This window comes from Passer domesticus, chromosome 11 (assembly GCF_036417665.1).
Source record: "Passer domesticus isolate bPasDom1 chromosome 11, bPasDom1.hap1, whole genome shotgun sequence".
Taxonomy (NCBI): Eukaryota; Metazoa; Chordata; class Aves; order Passeriformes; family Passeridae; genus Passer; species Passer domesticus.
This window is the reverse complement of record NC_087484.1, coordinates 10399443-10426301: the sequence shown is the minus strand read 5'-3', so window position 1 is coordinate 10426301 and position 26859 is coordinate 10399443. Positions and strand designations below refer to the sequence as shown.

General features: G+C 47.1%; 1 protein-coding gene and 1 long non-coding RNA gene across 2 annotated transcripts in view; both read right to left on the bottom strand.

The window, feature by feature from the left end:
• The window catches only part of TP63 (tumor protein p63), a 152020-nt gene extending 135562 nt beyond the window's left edge, over nt 1–16458 (bottom strand). The window contains exon 1 of the mRNA XM_064385646.1: nt 16307–16458. The gene's annotated coding sequence lies outside the window, so the exon portion shown is untranslated. The remainder of the gene's footprint in view (nt 1–16306) is intronic.
• Nucleotides 16459–22642: 6184 nt separating this feature from the next.
• Nucleotides 22643–24156, bottom strand: LOC135278819 (uncharacterized). Its single transcript, XR_010346221.1, has 2 exons — nt 23640–24156; nt 22643–23476 (listed from the first exon to the last, which is right to left on the bottom strand). It is a non-coding gene; the product is annotated as an uncharacterized LOC135278819 (long non-coding RNA).
• Nucleotides 24157–26859: the final 2703 nt, after the last annotated feature.

The following is a 26859-nucleotide window of genomic DNA, read 5'->3' as shown; positions in this document are numbered from 1 at the left end:
TTGGAGACAAAAGGAGACATTTTGTAAGAGTCAGTTTTCTATTTGAGGGCCCCCTTTTCCTCTGCCTGGTCCTGACCTGACATACCTCAACCTCACCAATGCTCTGACAGCTGTTGGGATGGGAAAGGCCATGGTCTGCCAAGTAAAAGCCATATTCCAGGATCACATCCAGGAGGCAGAATATTAAGAAAAAAACAATCAAGGTTCTGGCACTCAATGGCAGCAAGATGTGCAGGATTGGGCACTGTGGACTGGGGTCATCAGCTCAAGGAAAGGGCAGGTCAATAAAAGCTTAAAGGAGTGGAGGAGGTGACCAAACACATTCATGGAATTTGCAGCTATTAAGTATCATGAAAGTATCAGGATGGTCTGGGAAAGCACCTGGTTGCAAGCACCAGGACGTGTCCTGTTTTCAGACTTATTCCGAGCCATAAATGGGTACACTCGGAGGCAGCGCTTGGGTTACTCCAGTCCTTAGCCTTTAGCAGATCTCTGGGCTCCTGGAGTTCTCCTCTTGCAACTAATTCCCTTCCATATAAATGCTTAGATGTCCATTATATTACAGTACACACGTTATAGTTCACTGGCCAGTGCTGGCAGATGGTATGGAAAGCTTAAACACAAGTTCCCTAATTCTCTCTTGGGTTTCAACATGTGAAAGCTCCAGCTGTCATTGCAGTGAGAGACAAAATGACACCATCTTGAGACTCCCCAAAATCTGACTCCCGCCTCAGCAGCTACAATTCTATGAAATGCTGAATTAGCAAAAGGTGCTATAATATTATAAGCTGATGAAATCACCCAAGACACTGGCAAATGGCTCAAAGGTCCCAAGCCCTATTTGCTGGTAACCATGGCACTGCAAATTCTATTTGCTAAATACTGGCCCTGAAGGGAAGGCAAAGGTGAGAGGCTTGCAGGAGGCAGGGTAGAGTGCATGTTGCTAAGCCACTGAGCAATAACATGTTATGTGTTTCATGGGTGTGATGGCATCAGTCAGAGCAAGCATGTGACTCAGCCCCACCAACACTGAATAGACCCTTGTAAAGCACATGGCTAAATTATCTTATTTTCTCCAGGGGATACCAGAGGAAGAAAATAAAAACCTGTCAAGAAAAACCTTTCAATTTACTTAACATTCAAAGAAGTATCAAAAGATTAAACTGCTAAGCAGGGTAATTTTTCAAATGCTTGATACTTCCTTGATGAAGGATAACCAGGCCTTTTTGAGTTCATCCATCAGTACTCAGTCAATAGGAGCAAAATTAAGTTCCCAGTCACCAGGAGTAACCACTTCCAGCCACCCCAAGCTTTCAAGATGAGGCCGGTGTTGGACAGGAGAGCATGTATTAAGCTGATCCCTGAACCCTTGGGGCCTTAGGAGCCCTTGTCCCACTGACAAGCAAAGAGCTTTGATGCTATGTAGCAAAACTCAGCACAAAGGTCTTGGCATTAATGAAATAACCAGTAGGAATTGGTCTGGCCAGGCTCTGGCAGTGCTTCAGCCAGAGCCAAACAACATGGTAATGGTTCAACCTCCCTAAAACTCTGCACTGCTTCATGAGCAATGACCTTTGGCCAAAACCCCCTTACATCCCCAATGGGACAATGTGGCTTTAAAAATACTACCTTGCCTATCCTACAGCCTAAATGTCAGCCAGGAAAAAAAAAAAAAAAAAAACAAAGGAAAGCAAAGTGTTGCAGAGTATGTGTCAGCTGCCACTCTGCTGATCCGTTCCTGCTCTCTCCAGCACTCTCAGGTTTTTGGGCAGGATAAGGCTCTCTCCACTCATCTTTCCTGGTCACCCCATGTAGGTGTTTCTTGCAAGTATGAGTGTTGAAGAGCCTCAAGTGCTTCTACAGACACTAAACTGCATGTGGTTAGTCAAAATCATAATTTACTGATACCAGCTGACTCCTGGGATGAGCAGAAACATGTTGGGGTCAAGCTGTGCAAATTAACCCTATTAAATTATTCTTCAGTGGCTGCCTGTGCTCGTGAACGCAGTGTGCACATAACTCATGAAAGGAGCTGTGGTGAGAGCAGGTGGAGGAGAGGATGAAGCTCCTGCTCCCCGTGACTGCAGTGTGGTAAGTCTGGGAGGCACCATGGCAAGACCTTTGCTGAGGAGCAGCTCCCTCACTGATGCTCAGCGTGCAGGAGAAAACTCACATCAGGAATTTCACTTCTGCCTTACAGCCACTCAAAGACACGAGGTCAGCAATCAGTGGGTGGATTGGGACAGAATAAAAGCAAATTGTTTTGATCCCTCCTCCCAGCTCCCTGCAGCACATGAAACTGTCCTTTGGGAAAGTCTAAATTCACTCTCTCTAAATCTCTTTATTCCTACACGCATCTGTAATTCTCCAGCACTGTAGCATAACCTCAAGAGCATTTTTTGGTTTGGGTTGTTCTACATTTTGGGTTATTTTCCAGAAACTCTACTCTCACAGCATTTTCAACTCAGTTTAGGGTACCAGCACAACTGGCTCCTCATCTTGCACCAAAAACTATTGACCAACAACCTTTCTACCCCACCTTTGTGACAGTTTCTGGGACAGGTATGCACCAAACCTCTCATTTGGAAACTGGCCTATTTTCATAACATACAGCACAGACTCACGTGTCTGCATACAGGACTGAAGTTTGGTCCCATGATGTCAGTAGCAGTATTCTCATGCTTTGTAAAGGCTCCCTGAGATCTGAGCCTTCAAATGCATATGTACCACCCACAGCAGGAGACCTGTCCCAAAGCTCAATACCCTGTAACACACCCAGCATCCAAGGTGCACTTGCTGCATCTTCCACTGGGAAATGCTAGTTATGTATTACATGTACTGCTGCTCATATGGGTGCTACCCACAGCTTTCTAACTCCACTTCTTCATTTCTGCCTCAGGAGAGGTCTTTAGCATCAATGAGTGATGCCCACAGATCTCTGTACCTTATAGATAATACAGGTACTAAGCCCTGTCTGGATGCCTTAAACTAATGATGAACTAGAAATGCTTTTTTAGAAGATGCTGTACTAAGGTTTAGATAGAGCAAGAGCATGCCATGGACATTAAAAAGATGACAGATAATTCTTCAAAACATCTGAGAGAGAGGCCCTTGGATACTCCACCTTGTCACCACACCAGCAGCATTTTCTGTCACCACTGCTTGGTCACCTTGCAAAGATCTACCTGGTGAATTGAGTGTTTTACAGAGGTAAGGGTGGTGCAAAAGGAAGGTCCATACTCTTCCCTCCTCATTTTTTTTCAGGATCTAGTTCAACCATAATGCATATTACTTTGGACTTTAGGGAGAGAATTGTACTTGGCACAAATTTGGTGTATTTTTCAGTCTTCAGATCTTCTCCACTCTTCATCAGATTGCACCCAGCATCTGGATCTGTGCACTCTTTGGAGCAGGAGCACATTGTTCACGTACAGATGACAATTAGCAGACACCATCTCTACAGTAGTGCACTATCAGTAACAAAATCTAGCAATGATTTAAAAAGAAGACCCATTACAAACATGCTTAGTTTTCCTATGAGGTTTTCACCAGATTAGGACTGCCGGATCCAGTATATCTTTCATTAACCACATTAAGCGCTTTAAAAAACTAGTTTCTATGTGACAAAAAGCCCTAGCTGAGCACGCAGCAGCCGAGGCGAGCTCGTTGTGTTACCTTGGAGGCACACTCAGTTAATCCTTGTGGAAAGTCCCCTCAGTCCCCTGAAGTCATTGTAGCATGCGCGCGAGTGTGCGTGCATGGGTATAAATAAAAAAATGCATCATGGACCTTGGTCCCCAAATCTGGCCTTATTTGTAAGTGCTCCCTTTGCCACAGCCTTTTCTAGCCTTGACGTGATGGGGAGGAGGAAGGTGTCACCTGTTGGTGTCCTTGACAGACGTAAGTGTGGGCATGCAAGGAGAGACATTTTAGAAAGAGGGAAGGAGGGAAAACCACTCCAGCAGCAGCCAAGGGTCCAGCAGAGCCCCTGATGAACAGTTCAGCCCTGGACAGAAACAAAAGGTACTCAGAGTGAAGGGGAAAGAGAGACTGGACAAAATGCAGAGCAGTGCATCTCTGCTCTGGGAGCAATGGAGGAGGGTGCTAAGGCAAAGCATGTTTGCCCTAAAGCCCATCTCCACATAACCTGCTCTGTCTAGTGATGATCAGAGTTTGTTAGAAAGTTTCTAAGAAAGCATAAGGGAAATATTGGTTTTGGACCACATTCATCACATAGTCACCCCTGTGACTGTGAGATCAATTCCATGTATCTTGCGTGTAAGCAGCAAGGTGTGAGCTATCTTCTGGTGAAAAGTTAAGATTTTATCGCAGTTTTGTACTTTGTTTATAATTGTTTGTGTTTTCAAAAAACAAACAAACAAAAAACCCAGTAAACAAACAAAATGCCAATGGTTTGGATGTCACATTTTCCCTGAAAAGTTGAAAATATACAGAAGAGGTTTTTTTTCCTTGCTATACTTCTTTACATGAAATTATTGAGCAGAACTTTTCCAAATAATTTCATAGATTCTGGTCTCATCCTTCACCCATTTCATCATCTTATATTCTCAGGCTTACATGCATTTGTAAACTTCACTGTGCACGGGGGTGAGCATGGTCAGAGCATCCAGGGTTCTGGACACTGCTGTAATGAAGCCACTAACAGGACTAGGCACAGTGCAGAATCTGGTGTTATGACACTAGAGAAAAGGAGTGGTTCCATGAGTTAATTCCATGAGATATTAGTTGCTTATCTTTGGCTTTGGCTGCTTTAACCAGAAGTAATTTTATCCTGGAAGCACGCTAAAAGCACACTGATTTAAAGAGTGCATTTTGCAGTCACACGAGTGCCTGTGTACAGAGCCTTAAACAGACCAGCACTGAGGGTGCACACAAAACCCACTCTCCTGTGTGCTAGCAGTGCCAGAAAGCCATAGGGAATGAAAAGCATTCCCTCCTTAGCTGAGCACTGGGAACCTGTATTTCAAGTCATTTCTGTTTGCAGAACTAAACTGAGCTCCTCTGCAGCCCAGGTGGGAGGCAGAGCAGCCCCGGCTCCTGGCAGGAGCATGAGCTGCAGAGCTCCCAGAGCCCCAGACCCGAAAGAAAACCTCCACAGCAGGCAAGGGCAGAGCAAGTGCCACTTCCCCAAAGACCTGACCCTCAAAACATCAGAGACAGCAGCTCTGCTAACCCTCCATGAGCTGAAGGCCAGGGAAACAGGAGTCTGGGAAGTTGCCTCCTGGGTTCTGGGCAGCGGGGGTGGGTCCTTCACCTCTAATGCACAGAGGACAAAAAGTGCCCAAGACTTCATTATTTGAGCAGCATTTGGGCAGCCCAGGATGTTCCAGTGTTCAGCAAGTTTTGACACAAGATTTCAAGTGCTCCCAACATGAGGGATGCCCCATTTTCTACACAAGCACACAGCTGCCATACCAGAACTGGGCAGAACTGGAAAATTATACCATATATTAATGTGGCATGTGAGAGGGTTATGGTTTACCTTTTGTTCTTATTTAATGAGCGAGTGGGAGAGGAGGGGGTTAAGGGAGGGGTGAGATTATGATAGATGAAGAGAACTGGCTTGGCTAACTCTCCATAGCCTGTAGCTACTGCAATATTTATGAAAGGGAAGGTGCACCTTGGCAAGCTAAGCTGCCTGAAATTGGAAGGTTTCAGATGAAAGGGAAACCCTGTAAAATAAAACTGAGTGGTGCTTGAGAGAAGCACGATGGAGGGAAAGAAAATCTATCTCCTCACCAGAGTTTCCATTTTTGAATGCTTTGCTTTGCCCCCCCCCCCCCCAAAAAAAAAAAAAACTAAAAAAACCCCAAAAAACCCCCAAACCCACAAAGGAAAGCTACTTGGCCAGGCCTGCCCGCTCCCAGAGCACAGGAACCAAAGTGCCAACAAACATCAAACTCCCTTTTTACAACTGGCAGAAGTCCTCTGGTATGTGCTAACACTGCACATTGCCCTGCCTGCGAGGCTGGAAGGGTCCCATCCCCAGAGTGGCTGATTTCTACTGCATTTTCCTGAATTTTGAGGTTATTTGCACAGACAGGGCAGGGCCCTTGGGTGTCCATTACAGGTCTGCTTTTTCAAGAGGAAAAGCTTGAAGATGCTATCATGAATGGCATTTCCTGCTTCTCCTACAGTTCTTATTGACATAGAAAAAAAAAGAAAAAAATTCTGTCAATGTTACCAAGACCTCTTATTTACCAACTCTGTATCAGCACAGGGCTTGGACTTTTTTAGAACAAAAAAAGGATGTCAATGATATAAGTATGAATGTCAGGATCCTGCAAAATATTCCCTTGATTACTTTTTAGCACAAGACATGGAAACAACTTTGAAAAATTTCAGTAAAATATTTGATATAATACAGATAATTTTTAATTAAGATCTTGCCTGTGGGCAGACCCACGGCCCTGGCATCTCTTATCTGCCAGCACAAGGCACTCCCAGTATCCTGTACTGCTTTGGAAGAAGCAAGCTCTGTGCATGCAGGGGTGGGTTTCTTTTAGTTGCTTAACTGTTTCCTGCACAAAGAAAATATAGACCTCATTCTCTCCTCCCACCAAAAAGAAGGGTTTCAACCAGACTGGATGAGTGGCTGTGCTTTCTATTGCTTTCATTTTTAAAATTATAATTTCCCTAATTTTGATCTCAATCTATCACTAAATACAAAAGAGCGGTCTGAAAGCTTCAAAAGAGAATGGTGTGATTTTTCCAGCAGTTTTTCTTATTGTCCCTGCCTTCCCACGCCAGCCCTGGCGCACAGGGGCAGGGGAGGAGAGTGCTTGGCACTCTGGAGGTTCTCACACCCCTCTCCTGTCTAGACCAGGGCTATGTCTGATTTTCTATCACCCCAAGGCTACAATTTCCAATGAAGAAATTATTAAATTCAAAACCATCTGCCCATCTCGGCTCCTTCCGAAAAGTCAAAACCCATCAGAGGCCAAATTCCCACGTCTGGCATCAGAAAGGTTCCTCTCCCATTTGCAGCTCTAACATCATCATTGCCCAACCCATGACGTTAAAAGCTCTCACAGCGTGTTTGGGGCAGGGACAGGCACTCATGGAAAGCCAGGATTTCACAGGGGCACAGAGAAAAGGGTGGGTACAGCACGGAGTAAAGGTGCTGGGAGCTGGGCAGGATTTAACCCATTTAAATTTACTCCTTGTCGGACTCGTTCTGTTGTCCTCTGACTTTTCCCTGCAGAGACCTTTGGCTCGGGTTTGCCTGCTGCTGGCTGGGGCAGAATCTCATTTGCAGCATTAGCCACGGGCAGCTCTCCCCGGGGCTCGGTGGCAAGCCGGGGTCAGCGCTGGGTGCTGGGAGGGGAGGAGGAACAAGGAGAGTCACTCAATCTGCTGCCTGGTGTCACAAGTGATTTATGGCCCGCTTCAAACACAGCCATTGATCTGTTCTGCTTTCCCCAGCACGCTTGTCAGTGTGTAATAAAGCCAATGGGAATTCCTGGGTGTTGAGTCAAAGTTAAGTATGCTCAGGTTTACTTATTTAAAAAAACACACCTGAAGTCTCCCCATTTGGGAAACAACTCAAGATTTACAATCCTGAAGAAATTTGCAAGGGTAAGAACAAGAAATACAACCCCAACCAGCCCTTCGGGCAGCTGGCCAATTAATCTTCCCTTTGCTGTCTGCTGCTTGTTCTCCTTTGTGCCTTCAGCAGTTTTGGAAGATCTAAGCCAGGCAGCAGCAGTGACTTCCTCACGCCTGGCCCGCAGTGAACCCCCGAGATCCGTCCCGGAGGTGAACCCAGCCATCCCAGGAAGGCTGCTCTGGAAATCACCTGCTGCTCTCAGAGCAGGTGAGCCCTGAGGCCAGGCCAAGCCCCGTGGGGGCTCAGCAAGGCAAGGGCTCTGTAGCCACACGAGCTTACCAGCAAATGTCTGCCCAGCTCCCTGTTGGCTCGAGCTCAGAGGACCACTGAGCTCAGCAGCTCTGGGTCTTGGGGGCCTTTCTAAGAATGGTTCTCTCCTCACCCGGGATTGCTGCAAGGAGGGTGAGGTGCAGGAGCAAGCCAGGTCAGGAAAAACATGACTGTGCTGCTGGCACTGCAGGATGGTGCATGGTGGGGGACAGCACAAGGCACTGAGGTCTCCCCCCACTGCTCCCAGGTCACCTGAGCCACGGCCCACGTGTGGGTTTGCATCCAGGCTGTGCAGGAGGAAGGAGAGCATGGACTGAATGGCAAGAGGAGCACCTTGCCCAGCAGGCAGCCCAGATGTGACCAGGCAGCTCATACTGTTCTGCCCTTGATTATAACATCTGTGGCTTCTCTCTTCCATCAAGAAGGAAGCATTGCTCTATGGCGTAACATGGGCTATACATTTAAAATACTGAAAGAGTAACAATTTTGCCCAGTAAAATGATGTAAGGCATCTTATTCTCTTGCTTTTTTTCTTGATTAAAAAGCAAATAATAAAAAATCCCCAATAAATCAAATCCACATTTTCTCATGCAACGTTTTAAAACAATAACAAAAAAAAAAAAATGCATCATGCATCAGAAATACATCAGCAAACTCTCAAAATTCTACTTCTCAAGAGTAGTTTTCCTAAAAGTAGCATTTCTAATACATTCTTCTTTTTCTAATCAGAAAACATTGACTGAGGAACCTAATAAGAAACTAGTTGATAAGCTCCAGCAGTTTCTATCCTTATGATAAATCCCACTTTCTGGGCAAAGAGAATTCTCATTAACAATTACTAGGCAGTAGAATAATGAGATTGCAGGAGCTGCTCCACAGATCTCATTAAACCTGCCAACCTAGGAGCATGTCATGCTCTATTTCAGAGCACTCACAAATGCTCAGCTCCTCTGGAAAGGCAGGGGTGAACCATGGTATCTAAAGGTATCTAAAAAATCAATAAATAAATCACAGAATTCCCAGTCAGTGGCCATTGAGAAGATGTTGGCTCCAGTTCAATGGATTTTCATTTTCAGCTACTGTACATGTCATAACAATCAAACTGTGTGAAATAGAGAGCAGCAGGTTCCTAAGAAATATTAACGCCAAGTCTGATTGAGTAATGAAGGAAAATGCACACCTATGGGACTTTCCACAATTCTTATCTGTTCTCAAAAAACCCCAAGGGACACACATCTTCCAGTCTCTCTTTTCTTTTTTTTTTTTTTTTCTGGGATGAACTTCCCAGCACTCTGGGGAGGAGGGAGAGAAGTTGGAGGAATAAAAAATCCCTTTTGAATGAAACATTGAATTAAATGCCAATGAAATGTTGATATTTAAAACTCCCACTCACATATGGACAGTCTGAGAAAGTCAGCCCACAGTGGTTCTGGATTCCCAGCCTAGTGCATAGAACAGCTTCAAGTTTTCCCCATTTGAGCACTGTTTTCAAGAAACTCAGTCCTTGTTATTGTATCTTCCCATGTGAAGATTGTCTGTGACATCCAGAGGGACAGGGAGAATTGGGAAGAGGTGATCTCCTAGGAAAGGAGGCCATTTTGGGGCCAAAACCAAAACTGCTAGGACAGAAAGAGGGAGTTCTTTCTTTCTGTACTTCAGTTTTTATTTGCCCTCCCAAGTGACAGCAAAGCTGTGCCTACAAATGCAGCAGAGGCATCAAATGCCCCTGCACTGGGAGTGCCAGCATCTTGTGTATAGCTTAACACCACTACCTCCTTTGCCTTTCTGAGGCAGATTTGGTGACTTTTCTTGTCCAGAAGGCAAGTCCCAGGGTGATAAAAGCAGCCAGCTTGTCCTGCTAGCAGCACAGACACTGCCTCATCTCTGTAGCAGAGGGAAGCATTTTCCCAACAGACCCTGCCTGGCTAAATCCTACTGTAGCAACCAGCTGGAGTCTGCATGTAAACAGCACACACATCCAAAAGCAGCTGGGCAGCTTGAGTAAATGCTGGCATTCACAGCCAAGCCCTTGGAACCCTGCTCAGGCACAAAAATTGTCTGCAGTACAATCCTTGCAGTATGGAGCTCTCAGCTTTGAGTGGTTCCCCTGAAGATCGCCAAGAAAATATTCTGGTGGTACACATCAACCCCTGACTTCAGTGTCAGCATTCTCCCAGCTGAGCAGAATTAGGTCTGGAAGTGTATGGCATCACCTCAGCAAGAAAAGGATTTGTGGTGATCTGAGGACATTGTTTTATACCGGCTGAGAATCTGACCCTTAATGTTTTACAAAATTTGGTAGAAAACTGCACAGACTGCTGCCAATAGGGATGCTAATTTTGGGGCTTTAGAGGAAAGATAGAGGCAGATGTGAACCTGTGACTTCCCCAGAATCACACAGTGGAGACCCAGCAAGGGAAGTGCTGCATTTGAAATAGGCTCATACAGTGCCAAACACTCCCTCACACTCTCCCAGATAAAGTGAGAGGAGTTGCTCTTCCACCTCCCAGATCAAGCCTTGAGCAAGGCAATTAATTTGAAAAGGGCAATTTGATTAGACTCAATTTTGCCTGGAGTAAAAAAACATCCATTAAATAACACCAGCAAGTGAAAAGGTGCTCAGTTTCCCCTGGGCTTTCTGGCTGTGTCAGTTGGGAGTGTACATGGTAATGGATTCATCAGAGCTAAAGGTGACAAGCTGGGGTTTAACACAAGATATAAACTGTAAACCTGGTATTTTGTATTTTTCAAACTTCACATAGGAAATAACCCCAAGATGCTTAGGTCTTGACAAGACTGACAGCAAGAAGGGGCACATGGGGAAATGACAGACACCTGCCTGTGTTTCTGCCACCCTGAACACTGTCCCAGTGCAGGATCTGCTACACCAACAAAACCAGTGTTAAATTCATCTCTAACAAGCCAGGATAAAGCCATTAGCAGAAGCTGGGAGAAAATGTCCTTTTGGGGGATGATCCCATGATCAGGCTACAACCAGATGCTCTCACTGGTTCAAATATCTAGAGATTCTCACATCTCTACACTCAGGAATGACCTTACAGCCACAACTTCCTTTAAGCAGCTTAAATGTGGTTTGTTAAACTTATCTGAGCAGCAGATGAGAGCCCTTCCTGGAGGACCAGAGAGGCAGAGCTACAGAAACAGTGGCTGAGATGCAGAGCCATCACTGCTCTGCGCTGTGTGTTCTCTCCATCCAGGGTGCTGGAAAGTGCTCTCTATGTTCTAACTCAGTGGCTGTGCACATCCACCCACCCACATGGGCTCATTCACTGCTCTGCAGTATTTTCTAGGCACAGCCTGGTGATGAACAGCCCACATAGACACAGCCTGAGGTACACTGCCACCAGGCACATGCTTGTACATTTAATCTGGCAGCAGAAGCAGCAGTGCCTCTTCGGACACTCAATTCAGACCACGGAGGGGAAAACCAGTACCCCAATCACACAGATGCCTTTGGGAGCATCTGCCAGTATTGCCATAACGTGGCATCTCTGCTGGACTCATTTAGCACTAAATGGGTAACATTTTGACTAACTCTAGCTGTTTGAGCCAAGGTTGCAGAGGACACCATTAACCATGGTACACAGCACTACTGCAGGCCCCTATTGGGCTCGAGTTCATGGCAGCCCCCTTGGAAAAACTTGGAATATCTGCTTATTGTGCAAGTTGTAACAATAGTCCTTGTGCCCTGACTGTATGGTAACGGAGCGTGTTTAAGCCACTGACAATGCTGAGTTCCTTGAAGTTGCTAATGGGTTAAAGCTGGGACATCTGGTGAAACACTAGCCTCAGCTGTTCCTCAAGTGACATCTTCTTGGGTCAAATTTATCTCTTCTTGCCAGTCCATCTGCTCACAGCCTGTCAGTGATAAACACTTGAGAGCCACAGAGCAAGCGAGGCAGCAGACAGCAGTGAAGGACAGCATCTTGGAGTCTAACTAGATAGTGATATGGGAGCAAAAATAGCCCCAGTGCTCTCCCCCTCCCAGTCATCTTCCTCCCGTTGCACTCCAGGGTCAGGGTCAGGCCAGGGAAGCAGTGTGTGCCACGCTGAATACAGAGCCCAGACCAGGCCACCCGAGGGCTAAGGAGAGGCTTGTTTGTTGCCTAAGGCAACAAGGAAAAAGCCAACAAGCACAACTCAACACACTACTGTACTTGCTCGTCCTTCCAATGTCCCAGGGGAATGGTTCACACCTGTGCTTCCAGCTGGTGAATGTTCATTTCCTTCTGCAAGGCACTCCAGAGCTTCCCAGCCTTTGCTGGCCACCCTGGGCAGCCCTGCCCACATACCAGCCCAGAGCAATGCAGCAAGAAGCAATAAGGGAAGGCGCAGGGGAAACGTGCTGCTCAATTTCTGAGGAATTGGTGCATCCAAGGTCCATTGCCTCCTTGCCCATGTCTCTAGGAAAGACACCTTTCTTCCAGAAGGCAATGACCTCACTGTAGATATGACTATAACACACACAGAGTGCTCTCCAAAGCACAAACTCAAGAGCCCAGGTCACCCCACAGCCTGTAAAACAACAAGGTGGGGCTTGAACATGACTTCCCCCACAGCTCCAAGGGGATTATGTATCTGAGACCAGAATGGTATAAAACCCATGCAAAAGGGGAAATACTGCAAGGATTCTTGGAGATTAACTGGTGTGTATGTGTGTGTGAGTGTGCGTGTGTGAATGGGCAAGGAGTCACTTCACATTAAGGGTACTCTGGAAAAACAGATTAAACTTTCCTTCCATGGTGTCAGCTGACCAGCAATGACCTCTGAAGATGTATCAAACTGATAGGTCTCAATCTGGTGAATAAATATTTTGGTTTTAAATGGGCAGACACAGCACAAAGACTACAGTTTTGCCCCATGAGTTACAAGGGTATATTCACAGTTAAACAAGCACTCTGTGCTCTTATGTCTTGCTGCCACAGTGGTGATGTCCTGCAGCTAGTGAGGATCAGTTTCAAATTGGCCCTTTTCTACGCAATGAGAAACTTCTACCTTGAGTCACTCGGATTCTTTCACAGCAGTGTCATAGCGCTGCACTGTGCTATTGCAATGCACCTGCTTGTGGCTCGATGCTGCCCCAAACACTGCAAGGAAACATCATCACGACCCCCATGAAGTAACAAGACTTCTTGGCATGCTATGAATACCCTTGAAGAGAAAAAGCTCTTTCACACAGCCAGTGCTATGCAATTGCTCTAATGAGCCACACGACTGTAAGGAAAGCACTTGCCTTCTCCATCCCCCCCAATTAACTACATTACCATCATAACTACCCCCTGTGCCTGGCGCGTGCTGGCAGAGCCCATGGTTCAAGACGTGCTTGATGCATTGCTGCACAGCAGATCGGGGCACAGACATTTTAGTGTGCGTCAGACACCGCATTTCTCCATCCTTGAAACTGATCCTGCCAGAGTGTGCTCTCTGCAGAGCCAGGACTTTAACCCGAGAGCGCAGCTGCATTTTTAAGTATCATGTTAATACAGTGTTGTGGTGGGGATTTTGTTCAAGGGAGGATGGCTCCACTCTGACCTTTGGATCCAGAGGCACGCTTTAAAATTAAAACCTTTCTTCTTCTGTGACCCACCACCAATTTATCTCCATTCATACAATAGCTCCATTCTAAAAACCATTTGCATTCCTATCTGGTAGTGTGCATGGCACTTTGTACATGCCAGCAAAGGCCAAGAGAAGAACAATACATACTCTTTATTTTTAACCCAAGAAGTCTTTTATAGATGTGTTAACTCACAAAGGGAGAAAGACCTTGGTATTGGCCATCTGGCATGGTGGTATCCCAGCTCTGAGCTTGGAGTCAGAGCCGCAGACCAGGAAATTACATTAAGCCAACAGCAGAGCCAAGCTAAAAGGTTCCTTTGGGAGCCTGGACTCTGGTGAGGACGGAGCAATGAGGATGGTGGCCAGGAAGAGGAGCAGCAGCACTGGGAGTCCTGCTCTGCTTCTGCTGCCACGTGCTCCTGATCCACTGTGGCAAGTCCCCTCCTGGCCATGAGTTTGCTCCTGGTCCTGCACTGCCCCATCCAGCGGGCAGCCTGGAGGCACTGTGTGCCCACGGGGTCTGACCATCCCTGCTGGCATCCTCGGCACAGCCGATCCACTCCGAGAAATGAGACTTCCTTATGTTTTTAATTGTGCTACCCTCTAGTGGCCAATGCCATCCCCTTGGAGCTCGGATCTCCACTCCTGGCAGAGGAGAGGCCTTGGACTACAAGCCTTCAAGACCAGAAGAGAGCTTGGAGCTGTGCAAAAATGACTTGTTTGAAAGGAAACAGAGCCCTGGCAAGGTCAAATGCTATCCCAGGGTCCACCATCCCAGCCCTGTTTTGGTCTTAGGAAGGGCAAGATCTCCCTGCCCAGGCTGAGAGGTCTTGGCTAGAGCAGGGTGAAGCCAGCTCAATATCAGGTGCTTGCAACATGAAAAGCATCACCAAATTATCACTCTTGGCAGGCTCTCTCAGAGAACATGCTTCTTTCCTTCTCTGCTGTCTCACACCAGGCTCTCCAGCAGCTTGGATGGCAGCAGAAACACTCAACACGTCAATAAAATTGGGTTAGAATTCAAGGAACATCCTTGCAATTACCAAGATAATTGCTACATTTCAGAACCAAACATTACTTAATGGCGCTCAATTATCTTGTGGCAGGGCCTGCAATGGCAACAACTAATTGCTTAACTAAAGACTTTCTTCTTTTCACCCTGTGTCAACACTCATACATGCAATTAGGCCATCGGTGCAGAGAGGAGATACCTGTCGTGAAAAGAGGGGTTAAGTGGCAGCCACAGCCATGTTCCAAAGTTCAGAGGACAAGTGTCTTGCCTCAGACTTTATAAGGATGTGAAGCAGAACCTCAAAAGCCCAGGATCAAACAAGGATACAGGCTTTTTTCTTCCTGTCTCTGAACAAAGACCTCAAATGACTACACAATGTGACTAGTGGCCCTCTTACAAGCCTATAGGCCCCTGAGGCTCAGATGCATGTCAGTAGCCTTTTCACAGTTTATCAACCTGCAGAGTTCATAGATACTATCAAAAAGAAAAAGAAAAACCACAATAAATTGCCTAAAAGCTAAAAGAAGACATTGCCTTGGTTACTTTCAAGCTGTTGAAAACCTGCTTGTTGTTAACCTCTTCACTGAGCATCTCTTTCATATGAAAGAGAAGCAATGGGAAAATAGGTGCACTTTACTAGTTATTTTCCATTTCATCACTTCTTCACAATTCTCTACTATCTCAAGAACTCTCTTAGGCAGAGCCTTTCACTTTGCTTTGACACAGAACTACTCCTTGTCCCTCGAGTTTCTGTTCCTTCTCCCTGGCTTTTTCAGCCTCTCCTCTCCTGGGTGTTAAAACAAGACCCCAGATCAGGCCATGACCCTTGAAAACTTCAGGTCCTGGTTTCTACTCCTCACTGGTCATGTTTCGTTTGTTCCTCTGACCAGACAGGGTTCACCACAGAGCCAGCCCCAGGCCTTGTGTCCTGAACATTGGCTACCCTGCATCCAAGGGCTGTTCCTGTTCAGCTCTGCTCATCCTTTCCAGACTCACATTTCTCAGACAGGAATTCCCAAGGTCATTTGGGTGGTCAGTTACCAGCTCAACTTCTTCCCCTCCTTGCTACTCTTAAGGACAGTTTTTTCATTCATCATAGTTTCCACAGAAGCAGTAAACAAGCCAGGGTTGACTGTCCTGCTCAGAGCCCCTCCTTGGGAGCCTTCAGTTTGATGTAAAACTGTCTGTTCTCACCCTGGTTTTCTATGTTTGTCTGTTTAACTTACAGTTACAGTTTACTCTCATCCTTTAAGTTACTGAACACTCCTGTGAAGATTTGAGACAAAGGCTTCAGGCCCCCAAATTTTATCTTTCAAATATCCATTTTCCTCTTTGCTACATTAGGAGCTTTCACAAGCTAAAGGACATGGTCTCCTCTCCAGAACACCACAGCAGTTTTTCCTCATTTCTCCCCATCACTTAGGTCCTGTGCATGCTCTTTGGACTTGCATTCCAGTTACAAGCTGAGAAAGGGGACAGGAGCCAGTGGGGTACTAAGACCATGCAGACTCAAACTGGTTGCTTAAAAGAATCATAATCCAGCAAGGGAATAGTTAACACTCCCTAAAACTGAGGCAGTTTCACAGCACGAAGTTCAGTTTGCTAGCAACGCGCCCTCTCCATTTTCACACGCATGCACACAGGCCAATTGTTTCACAGGAATAACCTCACCTGCAATTAGACACTGTTTTAAGCCTTTGATCTCTATAACTCTCCAGAGGACAGCAAGATTCCCACATGAAAGTGTTTTATTATTTTATTCCACACTTGGGAGTGACCCTATGCTCCTGGATTTATTAAAAAAAAGTCCTTACCTGATCTCAGAGATTCCCATTAAGCTGAATAAGGCTGGGGCAAGTGGAAAAGCTCCCTTTGGGGGCAGGTTCTCTCAGGTGTTAAAGGTAAGTGAGTGCAGCCCCCACCTGATGGCCTTCACCTGCTCTCTGAGCAGGCTGCTGCTCTGCCAGCATCAAACCCATCCTGGAGATGGACTTCTTGGGGACATGTCTTGTCTTGCTGATTCACTTCCTAGGGTAAATTTATTTCTTTGAGCTATTGTCCAATTCACAGTTAAGGATCAGCACACGTTGCTCCTTTCCAGGAAGCTTACCTTAGCTGTAGGATAGGAGACATTGCATCTGATCCTGTAGCACCAGCTCAGGCCAGAGGCTGCACACAGCTCCTGAAGAGCCCATTGCCAGATTTTGCCTGGCTGTTTTTCTAAGAAAAGGGATGGGGCAGAGCAGGTAGCTCAGAGGCCCAAGCCATAGGTCTGGTCCCAAAGAAAACAAAACGTCAGGGCCTCAAGGCTCTTAATTAACTCTATTAGAGTGATAATCGTGGCCTGCCCAACCCCAGGGGAATGGAAAAAACCCAGTGTGAAATGCATATAAAGGTATTGGACTGAAACATGAATATTTTCACCCACTGTCAGCGGTTAGGAAGCAGGGGGGTGGGAGGACAGTGAAAAGATCCTCAGCTCAAGGAGATTCTGGTTTAGCACCAACACAAAGGAAACAACCTAGAAGTCAAAGAGATTTCTGTGAAGTGTATTTGCTTTTTGCAGGGCTGCTTTCAAAACATCTGAAAATTTTAGACTATATCCTTTACAGTTCATTAGTGCACAGTAAAATGTGCCCCAACCACTTCCTTTATTTGTTTTTTTTAAATTAGATGTGGCTTAAAAATAAATCTCTCACATTTCCTTGCAAAAGAACAGATAGGACAGTGCTTTAAGAAAGCTTCCATGCCTATGTGCAAGAGCTGGGCTCCAGTGATGAAGCTCTTTTCATCTCACAGGGATGTGCTTCCAGAAACTGGTTCAAGGGAGCAGGAGAAGTACCTGGTTCCCACAGCTAGCAGAGTCCATTCAGTGGCTGGTACTGCAGCTTCACAGAATCATCAAGCATCCTGATGTGGAAAGAGCTCAGGAGGATCATGAAAGTCCAGTTTTTGGCCCTGCACAGGATGGTTCAAATTTCTGTCACTTGGGAGCTTCCTCTTTGGACATAAAGAGATGTTACAGGAGTCAGGGCGAAGCCACCCCTCCAGAGTATCACTCCAGGGCTGGTGTGAAAGGACAGAACAGTGAGCAGGTAGCAAGAGGCAGGAGCTACTCTTGTCACTCAAAGTGTGTGGGTTTGGAGTTTGAGATGTAGCACCAGGAAGATGCATAATTAGAGAACCCCAGAAGCTGCTTTAAATTATGAAATCAGCTTAGTTTGCCTGCTGCCTTTGGAAGGAAAACTTCACACCACCTTTGTTCATCTGAGCCTGCAGGCAGGAGATGCTGATCCCAGCCCGTCAGTGGGATCAGCACAGCTTTTTCCCCTGCCTTATGCAGTTGTGGACCCCCAGCACACACTGATAAATGAGGTTTTAGAAGACAGCCCAAAAGTGCAGTGCTGTCAGGGTGGAGACCTAGCAGGCTCCCCAGCTCTGCCTTTGGTAGCAGCTTCTCCTGCCAGCTGCCCAACAGTGCAGTGTTCTTGTGTTTGAGCACATGGCACATGAGTGGCACCAAATTTAAAAATCTTCCCCTCACTAGGCACCAGCTCAACCCATGGTCTCAGCTCTGAAATGTCTCTTTCATCTTCTTTTGTTGTCAAACCTACAGTGTCAGCTAATCACTTATAAAAGCCTCATATCACAAAGTCTCTCTGAAGTATGGTTTGCCCCAGTCACAAAAAGCCCCACAAAAAAACAATCACAAAAAATGTGTACTCAAAACGATCACTTAAAGGTTGGCTTTGCTTTCTGGCTTCTTCACTTTCAGGCAATATACATTTCACCCTTTCAAACTTGCTAATCTGGGAACTGAAATTTCACTTTGATGTTAGTGAGTATTGAGATGAGGGCAGAGAAGTGCAAGTGGCTCACTGGCCCTGGCTTCATGTACAACCATTCCCCAGCTGAACCACAGGCTCATCACCCCCCTGAGCTGAGCTCAGCTGATGCTGCAGCCACTCTGCACCAGGAGAAGCATGTTGCTGTCCCAGCCTGGACCCTCTGTCACAGTTCCAGAGCTGGCATGTTAAAGGGGAAAGAAAAGAGAGTGTAAGAAGCATGAATTTCCCGATTAAAAATCACTGAGTTGTGACACTCAAATTCAGACTTTATTTTCATCTTTAAACCCAAAAAACCTCTGGGATATGAGCCCTTCTGCATTGGTGTTACTGCACCTCACTGAGGGCAGACCTTGTCAGCTGTTTCATCATCTCCTTTCATCTCACAGGCCCCTGACCTTCCCATGTGACTGGAAGAAGTCAGAAAGTCACAGTCGGTGCTGCCCTGGTACCTGCGGGTAGCATTCAATAACATGTGCTGCAAGCACAGGGCTGCTCCTGCCCTGACCCTCCTGCCAGAAGACTGCCAGGCAGCTGCTCTGTCTAAGCTGTACCCTGCTTAACAGAGGACAGTGCTTGTCTTTTTTCCCCTCTCCTCCTCCACTTGGAGCTCTTATTTCTCACCTCCCACTGCAACACTTATCAGAGAGTATATCCTTCACCTCCAGCTCAGCGTCCCTTTCCTCACACTGGAAAGTCACTGATGATGGGGGTGGAGGTGGCAGCTTGTTCTCAGCTCATTAATCTATCACAAACCTCTGCAGCAGGCTAGCTGCCTCCAGCCCTGATTCATTTTCAAGCACAAAGGATGTTTGTGTTTGATTGGGTATGCTGGATAAATTATTCCAAGCTGTGAATTTCATTTCATCACTAATCACAGACACGGGTTGAAATCCTGTGCATGAAGTCGACAGGTGAACTTCGATTGACCTCCAAGGCAACGTGGGACACTGGTCACCCTGAAATAAATAATAATGTAAATTAGATCAAAGGGGTCCACAGGAAGGGGATGTGCAAGAAGAGATCATTCACATCATCCTTATCTCTACTCCTGGTCTGTGGATTCACATATGAAGGGGATACTTGCTTCCTGTATCTCTAGTAGCTGTAAAACAGAAACACATCATTAAGGTTCCTCACAGTCCCAGCTCAGACAAACCCCAGAGGCTTCTAACCCAGCCCCAAGATGCCCTCATAATATCAGCCAGACCTTTCAGCTTTGCTGGTAGCTCTGATATCCCTATGGATAAGGGATGCTTCTCCTCTGGACACAGAGAAATCTCTGCCTACCTCTAGCAGAAAGCTTTCCCATGGGCCTCTCACCATCCCTGGAAGTGTCACTGCAGGGCTGATGGCTGGTGGCACAGCTTCAGCACTGCTCATTTTCCAGCAGAAGAGATGACTCAGACTCCCTTTCCAAGGACATTTACCCCCAAAACTGGTAAATCTGTCAAGTGCTCAACATGGAGCTCTTCCCAGAAATCAGAAGAAGCAAAACACCTATTTAATTTCTTATTCTTTTTTTCTTAAATGCTAGTGATTGTGCGGTAGGGTCTAGATGTGCATGCCTGGCTCTTTTTTCACAAAGACCCCAAATCCCAAAGTCAGACCAGGGAAATCAGTTGCAGATTTCAGAAAGTTTCTCTCGGCACCTCTACTGAGCCCAGGCAGACTGGAGTGAGTTGTTCAGCCAGAAATCAGCTGTCAGTTCTCAGCCCAGCCCTGCAGTACAGCATCCTCTCTGAACAAAGCCCCATATCACATATAACATCCCACATGAGAGAGAGGGGGAGAAAGAAAAGGGGGGTAGACAGGTGACAGGAGGAACAGAGAAGAGAGCAGGACACACAGTCATGACCTGTGCTTGTTACTAGTGCAGCAATGCACATCTGCACTTCACAGCTTGTGGTCTGTGCTCTGGAGCTGCTGAAGGTCCAATGGCTTCTTCCACTGCTGTGCCATGATGTGCCATGTCCTTGTCTGGGCATTACAGGCCCTGGAGGAAACTTTGAGGGAAAAGCTGCTCAGCATTAACTGCGCCCAGCAGGGCCGCGTGGGCACCGCCTCCCTGGCTGAATGATGGATGGCCTCAGCACTGCAACCTCCACAAAAATGCACTTGCCTGAATCTTCCACAGCACCTCACTGGCCTCCAGAGCCTAATTCCTGAAATTAGGTACTAGGGCAGAGGTTTTTGGTTTCCAAAGCAGACAATGTGCTGGAGAGTGGCCAGAGGCTGTGGGTACAGGGAGTGAGGGTGGGGTAATTTGGGGGGAAGCTTTCTGCCTGCAGGGAGAGCAGGATGCGTGAGAGCAGGTCTACAGCTCTCAGCTGGAGCAAAAATTACCGGCAGATTATCATCTTGATAGCAAGATTTAGTGCAAGGAGGGCCAGGCCAGGTGAGTCACCCTGCTGCTGCTGCCAGTCGTTGGGGCTGCTGATGGCTGTGATAACCCAATGAGCACCCAGTGGGGACCAGCAGGGAGATTGCCAGGTTAGTTATGGAGCTGGGCACTCTGGCATGTCAGCAGCTGCTGCCTGTGCCCCTTTGCAGCACCACATATTGGAGAGGACAGAGCCCAGGGCCTGAGACATGCCAGCTTTTGCCCTTGTTCCTTGGGTGGACTGCTCCCTGAGCACAGTGCAGCCAATCTTATCCAGCAATTGGGTGCAGAAGCAGATTTTGCTCCACCACAAGCTCCTCTGGAGTGCACATGAGGAGCTGAAGAGCTCCCAGGCCCAGCATAGCAACAGCTGAACCTGGCTCACTGAGCCATGGTTGAGCACCAGGCACTAAAACCTGTGGCAAGCCCAGAGCAAAGATCTTAAAGAACTGAAGCGGAAGGGAATAAATTCCCCAAAACAAGAAACAGCCTCTCTGGTTGTTTTCAAGAACACCAGGCTGTGGTGAGACAAGAAGGCCTGGGCTCTGCTGTCCTCAGTTCAGTCGTTTGCCACAGCAGATGAATGAGCTCAGACACTTGTGCTTTGCCTCAGAGCTTGCCTGCCTAGCACCTCACCCATCCCAGCAGATAGTGTCACATCAGGTATAGTTTTGACACCGTGGTCTCTTACCCTCAGTGTGGGTCTAAATAGAACTGGGATGGGCTCCCAAACAGTCCTGCTCAGTCTGTGAGCCAGGGATCACATCGCACCAGAGGGTGTGGAGAGGCCCTTGACACCAAAATGTTTTGACAATCAAACATCCCCAAGCAACTCTAGGCATTGAGCACAGCTGATGCACGGGTGGCCAAAGCAGCTTTGAGCTGTCCAGAGCTACACAGACACATAACAGAGAGCTCAGCAAATCCTTCCTGAGAAGCAGTGTGAACTCCTGGGTTACTGCTGCACACAGAGCCAGCTGTCCTCCCTGCACACCCAGTGCCACCTATGCTGTGAGTGTGATGGGAGCCCCAGCCTGTGCACACTGGTGCTGCTGACTGCCTGGTTTTCAGGAGCCACACAGACCCTGCAGAGCACAGGAAAGCCATCACCCTCCTCAAGCCCTTCCACAAGCCAGCACTGCACCCACTAGCCCATCCCACAGCAGAAAGAAACAGAGATTGCAGATGCTGCTGAACAGTTCCTGCAGGCATGAGGCTGCACAGCCTCACCACTGTAACCAGCAAAGGATGGAGAGCTCAGACTCCTGGCTGACACATTGCAACTCCTGCTAAAGGGCAGAGATAGTGGCTGGCCCTGCTTTGCACTGGGGGTCTCTCTCCCATGGATGCACTCTAAGCCCAAACACATCATCCTCTTGCTGGGGCTCCCATCTTCCCCTTGCTCCAGGTGGAAGCAGTGACTGGATGTGATGAGGTGCTACTTGGCTTGAAAAATCTTTAGATGTTGCAATTTGTTGCTCAGGGGCTGCAGCTGGACTAGATTAGATTACACTGGGCTAACCAGAGAGATTTTTCTCTGGTTTTCTCCAGCTAGAAACTAACCACAAATCATGAAACAGCAAGAAGACCTAAAAAAAATGTTCACATCTGAAATGCTTTCTCACAGAGGAAGTCAAATTAACAGAAGGCCAAAAGAGAAATTAAAAGTAATCATTGGGGTCAGAAGATGAACACTGCACTGAATATTGAAATTACTCACCCTGCTGCAGTCCAGCTACAAGATTTCCTGTTTGCTTTGCCCTAATTTTTGGGTATTTTACAGTGATTGGAATGATAAATTAAACTCCTACACTAGAAAATAGCTATTGGCAATGGAGGTGGGGTAATTTCATGAGTTAACTGTGACAGAACAATGTGAGAAGCATTATGGTATTATTTTGGTTAAAATTTGGAGGCAAAAGTACACCTCAGTCCTTACTTTATTGAAATGGCTTATTCAGCTCAAGAACATATTTTGCATCCCTATTTCCCCTTCTGCACAGTGGAATATGATGCCCTGCACTCTGCTTGTCATAGCTCAGATCCTGTCTTACATTTCTGTAATGCCTTGCATGCTGGAGAGTCTTGGCATGCATGACAAACTGCTGTGTACATGGCCAGAATCAGACATGCAGCCACTTCTGGGGTGGAAGGCAGCAGGAACTGTTTGTGCTGCACTGGGGGGAATAAGATTCTGTCCTGGAAGAAATGCTTTTGCATAGCAGGTCATTAACATCAATCTCTGAACAGTCAGCAGGCTCCTGGCTATGATATTAGCTGCATCTCAAGGACTGGAAATTTTACTGCTGGGATGTGAACCTGTAGTTCCAGGCAATTTATTTCTGCCTAACCTGCAAGGCTGTCAGTAGCTGTTTTCATCACTTACGTACACTATAGAACAATAATAGATAAATATCAATGTAGATCTCAGCCTCCTGCACCTTTTGGAAGGGGTCATGTCTTCTCAAAGTATGCTTTTGAGAAAGGAACCAACACCAGGTGGAAAAGGAGTGAAGTTGCCAGAAAAGAGTAATCTTCTCTCTTGCACCTCTCATCATCTGCATGTGTCTCTTCTCGCTGCTCCACAAAAAGGAGGCATATCCTGATGGTTAGGAAGGAGGAAGGATGTGGCTTGGGCTGTGGTTCTCAATGAGCTGCATTAGCTGCAGAGATTGAAGAGTGCATGGCAGTAAAGCTGTGACACAGGTTCTGTTCTCCCAGTGCCTTCTGCAGCCCTCGGGGTTGCACATCCCTCCCTGGTTGAAGAGAGAGCAGTGTGACAACACAATTGACTATCACAGTGAGAGTTTGATGCCTGCAGCTGGCATATCCCCACTGAACATACCCCTTAATTCAGGCTCCTGATCCTGCTCCCATATTCCCAGATTCCAGACGTCCTGCAGCTTCCACGACACTTACCTGGAGTAATTTGCCGTAGCCTACCTACTCATCCCTGTCCCCTTTCCCAAAAGCCTGGATGCCAAAAGCATGTCCTGATGGTCAGAGAGAGGTTGCAGCAAGGTTCTTGTTGAGGTTCCTGCTGGTTGCCTTCCAGAACTTGGGAAGGTACCAGTGAAAAGGCAGGTGATGCTTAGCAGATTGGAAGTTAACCAAGGGCACCTGCGACCTGGCCACAGTGCTGCTACCAGCTTCTTCCTCAACTGGGCATTAGTTTACTTGTTTTGATTTTAAACAGGCCTAAAAACCTGTTTTCCATGCCAACCTTTTTTAACATCATCCTGATGCTACATGAGGCGAATGATGCCTCTTTCTTCCTGCACACTGAGGAGGTACAGAGGAAAGTGCAGTGCCTGTGGCCCTGAGCACTGCCTGAGGCACTGGCTGGCAGCTGAAGAAGACCTGGTTTGCAGCCACACACCCAAGTGCTGTGGTGTGTGTCCTACCTCAGCCTGAGTCACAGCTGCCAGCAGGAGAGAACACCTGGCTTTGCAGGGAATGCTGCCTTTGGCTGCACCCAGCTCCTCATGCTCAGGAAACCACAGCCCTGAGTATGGTGTAGCTGAAATTCAGGTGAGTGTCTTTAAGCAGTGGGCAGACTACAGGTATTCTTTAGAAGGCATTTCCATTTTGGTGGGGTAGAGGTTACAGAGTGGTTGGCTATAAAATGGTATCTAACATACTGAAAAAATCAGCTGCTGCTGACACAAAATAACCCTGAGCCAGGTGATCCATCCCTGGTTCCCAGTGGCCATGAGGACCCAACAACCTCAAGCAACCAACTGAATATTCTGCATGCAGGGCTGCAGCATGTGTGGTACCCTGCTATCTGGAGTTTGCTGGGATGTTAACTTAATTTCCTAAGCACTGGTGTTGGAGTGAGAGGTCACTGGTGAACCCATGTACCAGCCTGTCTTTAGAAGGTGCTGTGGCTGAACAGGGCTGAGGCTTCACTTCCAAAGCCAGTGTCTGGAGAATGAGCTTGAAATCAGCAAACAGAAGAAAATCAAACTCATTCCAGGCTCTGCCTTTCCTTCCCACCATGCACCATCCCAGATGCTTCCTGTTCCTCAACAGCATCTTCCACCTTGAGACATTTGAGAGAGTGTTTCCCTTTATCTCAAAAAGCAGAATGTGGGGCAGAGAGAAAACAAAGCACTGACATCTCAGAGCCACATCTCAGCCTTGTGTATTTCTGTACAGTGCCAAAAGCCATTGGACTGGGCAGCCCTGGGATAGCCGCCATCTCCAGCCCTGACTCTTCTCCCTGACCACGGGCAAATACAGCTCTGGTTTGGGACAGGATCTCGTACCACCCTCCAACGTCATTTGTTCCGTCACCTGGACCTGTTGTTTTCAAGTGTGCAGGGGGCCAAGGGATATATTTGTTGATAGCATGTATGTTGGTTACTACCAGGATTGCAGTTTTAAGGATTTTCCACATATCGTGTGTCCTGTGTCCATCCACATTGCAGTGCAGTGATCCAGACACAACACTGACAGCTGCAGGGTAAATAAATAAAAACAGAGTATTTTGATCTTGGAAGGGGAGGTGGTTTGGGAAGGAAGGGGGGGCCAGGGTGTCAGCAGCCAGAACGGGGTGGCCACAGCTGTGATGGGAACAGATGCGGCACAAGGGAGCGGGAGCAGGGAATAAAGTTCTGCCAATGCAAGAAATGCTGGACAGTCTTGGAGAATGGCATGCATATTTGGGACAGGTGGGAAGTGTTTACATTGAAATAAGAAGGATGATGGCCTGACAGAATGCTGGTCATGTTACCTGTGACCCAAACTGACCAGCCACAGCTCTCATGGACACAGAAGATCTGAGCCCACCATTTCTTTGTCACAGCAGGAGCCACTGAATTCATGTAGGGTCCTGTGCAGTGGTAGGGCTGCTGCTGCTTGGAAGTGTTTTGTCCCTCTCACAAGCAAGCTGATGTTGCATCTAAGCCAGCCTTTATTCCAGTCTATGTGGTGGGTCTCTGTAGGATCCCTGTGCAAGCCTTGAACCAGGCAGCTACAAGGCAGTATCAAGACTTGAGCCAGCAAACCAAACCTGCCAGTGTGGTCTCCAGCACAGCTGGAGCACAGCTGGCAGTGCCCAAGGACACTGACTCACCTCAAACAGCAGCTCTAAGCTGGTTGCATTGGTTTATTGGCTTTGGTGCTTGGTTTTTGTTTTGGTTGTTTTGTGTGTGGTTTTGTTTTGGTTGGTTGTGTGTTTCTTTTTTTTTTTTTTGTAAGTCTAGCAGAAGTTGTTTCTCAACTGATATTTAAATGATGAAACAGCTAGAGTTGTACACCTTTCAGATTCTCAGAAGCAGCCCAGCTGCCAGGAGGAGCTCAGTGAGGTTCTTGCAAAACAGGTAAGCTGCTGCTGTCTGCTGCCTGACCAAAGTGTTTAGGTACAAAGCAGTTGTGCTGTGTGCCCTCTGCTCATGGTCATTAAAGACTGGAGGCTGTGGGCCTTGTTGCAGAGGATCTTTTCAATGCTTCACTAGATTTCCTCCATCCAAAGGACTCATCACAACTAATGATGTGAACAAAATCCTCCTTCTGGCCCTTTATACCCTTTTCATAAAACATTAAGGGCTGGGTTTTTCAAGAACCCCAGAGGCACATGTGTCCCCATTTGAAATCGGTGGAGGGCTGGGACCCCATCTCCCTAAGGTGCTCTTGAAACCCCAGCTAAAGGGTTTTAGCTGAGCCCAGCAAAGGCAGAGAGCATGGCTCAGTCACACCTGCATTACCCAAGGGTGGCAGGGAGACTTGTCCAATGTCATTCTTTGTGGTGCACTGAAGAATGGAGACCAGAGGATCCATCTCCTAAGCCCCCAGTCTGCCTCCAAGCTTCCCTTTTCCTCCTGGCTGCTTGCTGTCTTCCATGACCCATGGAAGAAGAAATCCTTCTGACTGCAGCTAGGTCACAGGAGGATGCTTAAAGGCAGCTTGCAAGAAAGTTTGAGCATTTCTAATCAAGTTGGAGAAAGGCTCACAGACACCAAGTCATGTTGAGAGACATTCCCTGCATTTATTCACACCCTAGCCCCTAGATAAAAATGGCTTTGTATGTTAAGTTTAGGACCACAGAAAGCCCAGTGGATAGCAAGGGATTATCACAAAAGGGCAGTAAGGCAGTCAAAAAGAGCCTGAGGGACACTTTGTACGAATTCCATGA